We start from the raw sequence: 9,055 nt of genomic DNA on the forward strand, positions 1-9,055 counted from the left end.
AAGCTTCAAAAGCTGTTTGAGTTTCCAGTTTTGTTACAGCAATCTGGCTTCAACTGACACAATCCAGCATTGTCTGATCCAATATTTTTATTATAAAACAACCAGAAAAAATAAGTGACTCCTGTTACACTGTCATTCACACACAGAATTCAACTGTAAACTAATGTTTACTAGTTTGTCTACAACTTTAAATCAACAGATCTCTTAAAAACAATAATCAAAAGCTCGTTTTCAGGGAGAATCCATGCAGTGACTTTGTCATCAGAGTTACTGTCCAAGCAATCAAGTCCAGCAGGCACACAATCAAAACTCTAACAAAGACAAGGGTCCTGATAGCTGTTTGGACCACAGCAGCCTACACTGTAAAATGTAATATTGTGTTTAATTAAAACTATTAAATAGGCTGAACTCAATTTTTATCAATTTGTTATTAGAACTCAATTTAAATAAGTTGCCAGTACTTTTTATGCAAAAATGCTGATAAACTCGATTAATTTGAGTTGTCCTAACTTAGAAAAAATAAGTAAGCTGGAAGTTTTGCTTCTCAGGGCGGAAGGATGAAAGATGTGTTTTGAAAATGCCACGTGACTACCGTCCCCCTCCCTCCCGGATCAGTCCGCATGTTCATGGCGCCAGCATTTGTTATGGAATATATTGAGCAAACCTGGAGATATTATTGTTGTCATTGCTGTGGATCTTTACTGACTTGGTGAGTAAATGTTTACTCTTATTCAAACTGATTTTGTGGCTTCTCTTAGTTTAGCACCAGGTTTATAATCTTGCTAGCTAGTTAGTGTTAGCCTAGCGTTGCTGCTGCCGCTGTGCTCATGTTACTTAAAAATTAACACCACAGCCTTAAAAACCTTACATAAAACTATGTCGGTGATTTTTTTTGTTGATTGTTTGAAATAAATAAGTGAGATAAGAGCCCAGACAAAATTCTTTGGGAGGTGCAGCCGTTAGGGGTAGGGTGGGGTGTGGGGGGTGGATAACGGAGCTCTCCGAAAACGTGGAAGCACTTTTGCAAATATGTGATATTTTGATAAATTAAGTAGATATTTGAGCATTACTCAGCTACATTCTCGCCTGAAAATATCTTAAAAGGTTATTTTGTGACCCAGAAAGGGTAGTCTGGTGAAAAAGAGGATCGCATTTGTCGGCTGCGGTTGTCGGAGCCTGTGCGTACTTGTAAGCGCGGCAATGGCGGAGGAGCACTGCTGAAAAACGTATTACTTTTTCTGGGTCACAAAATAAACTTTTAAGATATTTTCAGGCGAGAATGTAGCTGTGTGAATTTCAAATATCTGCTCGATTTATCAAGACATCACATATTTGCAAAAATGCTCTGACATTTTCATGCTTTGTGGCAGCTTTAGAACATCTGTGGCATCTATTAATGTCAAATCTAGCCTTTATTTAACAACATAAGCAAACTCTATGTTACAATGATTGCACAGCCATTAAGGATCAAATCAGTTTCTGAAATATGTTCTGTTTTTTCTCCCTCTGCTTGCTTCTTACTGTCTTTGAGGCCCATCGGGACCAGCACTCCTGTTGTTGGACAGGAAGACATCAACTCAGTGGTAAGTGTTTTGTTTTTCCAATATATTAGCAACTGTCAGTGACATTTATATTAATCAGGCTGAACTTTAATCATACTTTAGATCAGCCTGTTTTACTTATTGTTTTGTTTGTGCTTTGGTTTGGGGAAGTTGTTTCTTTACTGATCTTTTCCTGTCTTCTGTTATTAGACTTGAGATATGACTGCACTATGCTGTTGCTGTGACTCCAGTTAATTCTACAAGACATGCTCTGTAAGTAAACAAACAACAACAGTTTGGTCTGCATTTCTTGAAAGATCACATCCCCCAAACTTAGTTTAGAGGGTCTACACTGTATATAGTGAAGTCTGCAAGTTTTCTAACAGCAAAATTTGTTTTGTGCCCAAATCATTTTGCACATCATTAGAATGAAAGTTATTGCCCATGTTTGCATAGACCTTTTTAAAATGATGCTTTCATGACAATATTGTGTGTTGTGTGGGGGTCACGGCTATCCAGACTGACAATTTGGGACATTGAATGTCACCTCTCCGGCAGGGAGGGAGCCTGAGATCGTCTAAATTGGAGTCTGTTTTATACCAAATGCAGGAAAAAATGTTTAAGAAAGCAATTAAGTTCATGTTCCAAAAATATGATTGTTTGCTTGCAGGACACCAGGAGAGATGAGTCCTCCATCACAGATGGTGTGGTCAGTGAAGGTGGTCACCTGCAGGATCAAGCTCATTGCATCTCCAACCCACATCCACTGCCACTGTACTTAAGGGAAGTTAAAGACTTTCTTCTGCACCTACATTTGAATCACCTCGATCCATGACAGTCATTCAGGCAGTAATGCCTGGACTGGAAACAAGCCATCCTTAAAATATTACAACATTCCAGCTCATGTGTTGGAATGAAAAACGAATGTGTTGTTTAAATTAGAGACTGCACTTGTGACAGAACAATAAATATTTTATGTTGATTATATAAATAATGTAAGTACAAAACAAACTTGTGGTAGGCCTAAACTTATTTTCAGAATAATTACATCTGAGACTTTGTTTCGTTGTAACAGTGATGGCAATATAATTTTTATTCAGCAGAACAGTGTCCAGTATGTTGGCTGTTGTACTTTGTTGTGTTTGAAAATAAAAGTTGTGCTCATTTTAACATCATTACAAAAATTGTTGTTAATTATTTTTAATCATATTCATGGTACCACAAATTGTTTTTTCATTTAGTTGAACTTGAAATGTTTGTCAGTAGGTAAACAATTAGTATTGTCAGAAAGTCAGAAATATCAAGTTATTCTTAATACTGCAGACTTGCAATGTATAAGTTGTCCTAACAGTCATCCTAAGTAAGCTTTACTTAGTTTTTTTGAGGCAACGAGTTTCCATAATTTTTTTGAGTTCTGGGAACTAACACGGCTGTGTACATTTTGAGTACAGTGTACTCAAAATGAGTAAGTTGCCCTAACTTGGTCATCTTACGTAAACTTGATCCAATTGTTTTGAGTTCTGGGAACAAATGAGCTTGTACAGAGTACTCAAAATAAATACGTTGTCCTAACTTAGTCATTTTTAGCTAAGCTTTACTCAATTTTTTTGAGGCAACGAGTTTCCATAATTTTTTTGAGTTCTGGGAACTAATTAGATTTTACAGTGTAAGCAACACTCGCACCCTCACAAGGAGTGAGAAGACTGGGAAGCCGACAGGGAACAGGTGAGCTGACAGGTGTAGGGAATTAGGTGATTAAGGCTGGTTAAAAGTCCAAGGACATCTGGTGGACCTTCGCAGAATAGCAGGGGCCGAGTTTGAATTGCACACTCGTTTCCTGAAGACTATAGAGCAGGGGTGGGCAATCTCAGTCCACGAGGGCCGGTGTCCCTGCAGGTTTTAGATCTCACCTTGGGTCAACACACCTGAATCATATGATTAGTTCATTACCAGGCCTCTGGAGAACTTCAGGACATGTTGAGGCGCTAATTTAGCCATTTAAATCAGCTGTGTTGGTTCGAGGACACATCTAAAACCTGCAGGGACACCGGCCCTCGTGGACTGAGATTGCCCACCCCTGCTATAGAGCAATATTCAGGCATTTTCCAGCAGTGTTTAACATCTTACATTGTCTGTAAACTTTATCCAAAATTTAGTGCACCACAAATCCTCTAAAGACACACCAAAGGTAACAGAAGCTCTACCATCATGCACTGCAGCCTGTCTGCTCGCAGAAAATAAAGACAGACGCATCAGAGCCTTTGGCGCTAATGTGATTTGCCCACTGAGAATGCTTGGTGCGCATAAATGCTCCAGAGACATCTCAGCCGTCTCTTCTTCTGCCCAAACAGCAAGATTTTAATTCAAAATAGTATAAAAACACATACAGAGACCACGTTTGAGAGTTTAGCTTAAATAATGTTATTCTGTTAAGTAACTCGCATGTGAAATATTTGCAGTATTGGATATTCAATGTCGTCCATCTATTTTTCATAACCGCTTGTTATGAAAGTGTTAGGCTTCAGATCACCCATGACCTGGAGCCTCCAATGGTGACAAGCAGGGTACAGCGTGGGTCCCCAGCCCGTCGCAGGGGTCTTCAGATATGGTTGTTTGATATCCCAACAAAAATGGTTGAAATGGCGACGTTATCACCAGGCTTAGAGCTGGATGTACTATGGTGGCAAAAAATGAATAGATGGATGTTGACATTATTTCCAGTCCGTTTCCATTAAACTGGTTTGCAAACAGTTCACTGTGTGCTCAGTTAGGACAGGAAATGGGCCCAACAGCTGGAAGTCACTGGTTGGAGTAACTGTTTGGGTGCATAGTATTTTTTGGTTGTTCTTTAATGAGAGAATGGTGAGCCAATGGTTGTTTTACACCTTTGCTGAGACATATCAGTAAGGTGGAGAGTGCTCTGATCTGTCTTCTATATTAAGAAGTGTGATGAAAAAAATCCAGAGTTCATAAAAAATGAAAAATGTGACTTATTTAAGATATTCTTTTAAAGCTTCCAGGAAATCTGTTATTCTCACATCACTTTCTGAAAGGCTCGTCTGACCACTCTGACCACACTGTGATATCGTTCACCAAGTTCAACAAGTTCTTTATTCAGATCTATGGTCGTTGTTAACATGGCAACAACTGTCTTTCCTGAGGTCCACATAGGAAAACGGTTCAAGACATACAACCATCATAATACAGGCAGTCTACAGGTAAATGAAAAAGAACAACAAGATTAAAAATGAAATAGATAAAACCCAAACAGATGAGGGCGGATTGAGCCAGCAGCTCCAAGCTGTCTGATTGGCTGTATATTTATAATAACAGCATGTGTGTGTGCTGTTATTATAAATATGCAGCCAATCAGACTTTAAAACACACAAAAAACCAGTTGCAGAATGCCGGATTAACCTGTTGCATCAACATTATGATCCCATAACATACCGATGGACATAGCGTGGTCAGTGGGCTGGTCCCAACAGCAGCCAGTGTAGGGACTGAAACATGGACACAAGCTACCGTCCCAACTTGTCTCAAGACTATAAATCCTGCTTCAAAGAGACCAGCCATCAACAGACCAGCTGTTGGCCTGTAGTCTGTAAATGACTACAGACCAACAGCACTCACAGCAGTGATCATAAAATATCTTGAGACACTGACTTTGATTGATATCAAGAAATGGCACAAATAAAAACACAACTTTAAAAACATCCAAAAATAGTTACGGTGAGTCACTCTTTGGTTGTTGAGGTTTTATTTTGAATATTGCAGAGTCTTTATCCTATAATATTAAAAACTGAACTGGAATTTGCTGATAACATTGCTGTGGTTGGATTTATATCTGGAGATGACAAGTCAGTGTACACAGATGAGGTGCCGAAGCTGTGTGCTTGGTGCTCTGCTAATAACTCAACACCAACAAAAGCAAGGAAATGATCACTGACTACAAGACGCAGAGGGTGCTCCCGCTCTGCATCAATGGGGACTGCATTAGGATTTAGATTCAAATAACTTTATTAATTAAACACACACAAACTACAACCTCCTGAAGTCCATATCAATGAGGATCTCTCTTGGTCTGCTAACATAACAGTGGTGCTTAAAAAAAGCTGTATCAGAGACGATCTTTCTTAAGTGTGGTGTGGACGAATTGCACAGAAGAAAAGCTGGTGTTGTCCTTCTACGTTCCACTGCTGAGACTGTACTAATGTACAGCACTGTAGTTTGGTATGCTGGCTACTCAGTGGCATACAGGAAAGCTGTGCAGAAGGTGCCTAAAGAACCATAGGCTGCCCGCTGCCCTCGTACAGGACATCTTCAGGTTTCAGTGTCTCAGCAGGGGAATGAAAATAAACAAAGACACTTCTAGGAAGCTGTCTGGGCTTTCACAACTCATGTATTCAACAACTGAGTATAATAGCTATTCTGTACTGAATGGCATCCCTTTAATACAGTCATGTCCTAAATGTGCAAACGTGTGTGGTGCTACTATTACTACCATTAATAATAATGTGATTCTTTATTTATAATAACACTATTATTACATTGCCACAGTCCTGAGTTCCTGAGTTGTGTGGAAGCAGCCTAAGCAGAGAAGCCACCTCCTCCAGCTCATCTGGGGGAACAATGAGGCATTCGTAGCCCAGCCTGAGAGAGAAGTAATCTCTCCATTATGTCTTGGTCCTCCTCCGGAGCCTCCACCTAGTAGGACATGTCCGGAACACCTCACCCAGGAGGCGCCCACAAGGCATCCTATTAGGAACCACCTCAGTTGGTGTCTTTTGATGTGGAGGAGTAACAGCTATACTCTGAGTACCTCCTGAATAGCTTAACTTCTCACTCTGAGCCCAGCCATTCTTCAGAGAAAACTCATTTTATCTGTTACATCATTCTCTCTGTCTTTACCTAAAAGCTTGTAACCATAGGTGAGTACAGGGATGCAGATCAAACAGTACATCAACACCTGGATTTAAATTTAACTCTGTACAAGTCAATCTGTCAATCTCCCACTACTCTATCCCAACACTTGTGAACAGGACCCCAAGATACTTGGAGTAAACCATGAACAAATCACATACATAAACAATCTTTTTTAAAACAAGTATCATTTACTGTAAGTATTATTTACTGGTGGTGATATCGGAGTAAATAACAGGTTTCTCTTGTAAATGAAACATTGAGTTACCTGTACAAATAAAGGTTGAATAGCAGAAATCCTGGATCTGCGGCTAAAACCAGGTACCATCCCCCAGGCAATGAGTGAGGTAACAAGACCATGGACATGCAGAAGGTAAACCCTCTGCGTTCGTCCCCCCGTGTGAGACCATCAACGCCCCATTTTTTGACAGACAAATACAATGTCTTACCACGTGGCTGACCCAAGCCACTTTCTTTTGCTGCAACTTCACCCACTTCCTGAAAATGAAATGAAAGTTGATGGATAACTCTGTGAGTACTATAGGAGATCCAATGCCCATCACAGGCACAAGGGCAAGAGGACACAGTCCTGCTTGACAGTCTAAACCAAATGTAAATCTGACCATTATAGACCCATTTCCATTGTAACGTTTTAGAGAAATATGAGAGGTGCCTCATATATGTTGTAGATTTTTTATTTTATTATAGACCTGTGGTGCAACCACCTACTGTCTGAAATGTATCAACAGATTTCTGCCACATAATAGACTAATTATGTAGAGGTAAACCCGATGTAGTGAGTGAGTGAGTGAGTTAGTGGGCAATCTGAATGAAGCTCATATCGAGACAGTTTCATGAAAACAGACCCTTTTCCCCACAGCAAAACATGAACATGATTGTATTCCATTTATAGGTGTGCTGATTTCAGTGTCCTGGCAATGACTTGCTGAGATACGTCATGCAAGTGAGTCACTGCAAACAAAATCAGTTTTACCCTCTCTTCCTGCTTAGAAAAGCTAAACAGCTGTCGTCCAGCCTGAAGTAGTTAGAAAGCAGGAACAGAGGCTGAGATTGTGACATTCGTCCATTTGTGAAACATCGTGCTGCTGCAGCCAACTGTGAAAATGATGACCTGCTATCCCCACAATGCTTTTATAGTGAACACTGACAAACTGTACCAGGTACAATTAAAAAAAAAAAAAAAGTCTTAAAAAGCACAATAAACAATACAATAAAAAACAACAACATGTTTTTCTAAAGCCATAATACAAAAAATGCTGTTTCCATCTTACCCGCTCAACACCGACATGCAGACTGAAGGCAAATTTGTAGGTAGCTCAGATGGAAAAGAAGAAAAAAGTTAATTAAAATCAGTGCAGTGAGCTTAAAGGTGAATGTTAAAGAAAGGGGGTGGGGGTAGGGGGATGTAGGTGAGGAGGTGGAGGAGGCTCAGCTAATGAAAATAGTCCCTGAACTTGATTTCCTTAATCACTGCATGTCCCTCTTTCCGTTAATTGAAGATAATTATAGGATTTTAATTTTCTTATGTAGGTTAAAGAGGAGAGTGAGAAGTCAAAGTAGATGGAATAACTGATGCTGATGAAGATGAAGAGGCCAACCGAGTCTATTAGTGATGCACACAGATGGATCGGAGCGGCTACGTCAACATGTAGTTTAGATAACATTCATTCAACGCTGGCAAAACACTGTTATAAAAATCTATCTTCCTGATGTTCAGAATCAGTACAGCAAACCTGACATTTAAAACATTTCATCTTACATGCAAAAATGAAAACAGGAAAAACTAAAAAAACAGTTACCTGTGAAAAGCAGCCAAATTCTCAACACCTTAAATATAAAAATAAAAACAGCTGGGGTTGTTAGTTTATTCATTTAGCGAGAGTGTGGAACCGAAGCAACGTCCAGACATAAAGCATTTCAAAGAGAGGTATAAATATATTTTATTTAGTGGCTATTCCATTTTTACTCAGATTTTGCAACAAACAATTCAAAATAGGAGGTTGTGCTGATGTAAAAGTATGGAGTTGTATCATAATATTTTGGATTTGACGTAATGAATAATTCTGTTTAAATAGAAATATGCTTATTGTTGTCATTGAGGTTTATGTCAATAAAGAATCTCAGTGATGTGCACTTCTTCCCACTGCTTTTTGGATGAACGAAATCAGCAAATGTGACACTTTTGGGGGGTTTATTTTTGTATAATTTAATCTTTGTACTCCTTGTATTATATGAATTTTGTTAAAAAAATATTTAACATTTAAGGTATTTAGTTAATATTTAACTCAGAATTTGTGAACTGAGCCAGATGTCAATAGGTAAAATCATCTAAACTGAAGTTCTTTTTTCCAAAGTCAAACTATGAACATGATTCAGTGCTTATTTACAATTGCACTATTGATCTCTTTCATTCAAAGTTTTATGTTTTATTTAAAACATGAAATTAATCAGGATTTCTCAGGTTTTGGCAGTTAAATCAGCCGGTTTTAGAGGTGCAAAGACTGAAAATAATCTTAAGGTTAAATTTATCTCCTCTGAAAAGAGTCCATAAGTAACAGATGGGCATTTCA

At 38.9% G+C, this 9,055-nt stretch overlaps 1 long non-coding RNA gene across 1 annotated transcript; it reads left to right on the forward strand.

Annotated features, from left to right (window-relative positions):
* Positions 1 to 512: 512 nt before the first annotated feature.
* Positions 513 to 1,811, forward strand: LOC134635561 (uncharacterized). The gene is made up of 3 exons (XR_010094959.1): positions 513 to 709; positions 1,532 to 1,583; positions 1,752 to 1,811. It is a non-coding gene; the product is annotated as an uncharacterized LOC134635561 (long non-coding RNA).
* The last annotated feature ends 7,244 nt before the right edge of the window (positions 1,812 to 9,055 follow it).

This window comes from Pelmatolapia mariae, linkage group LG2, assembly GCF_036321145.2.
Source record: "Pelmatolapia mariae isolate MD_Pm_ZW linkage group LG2, Pm_UMD_F_2, whole genome shotgun sequence".
Lineage (NCBI taxonomy): Eukaryota > Metazoa > Chordata > Actinopteri > Cichliformes > Cichlidae > Pelmatolapia > Pelmatolapia mariae.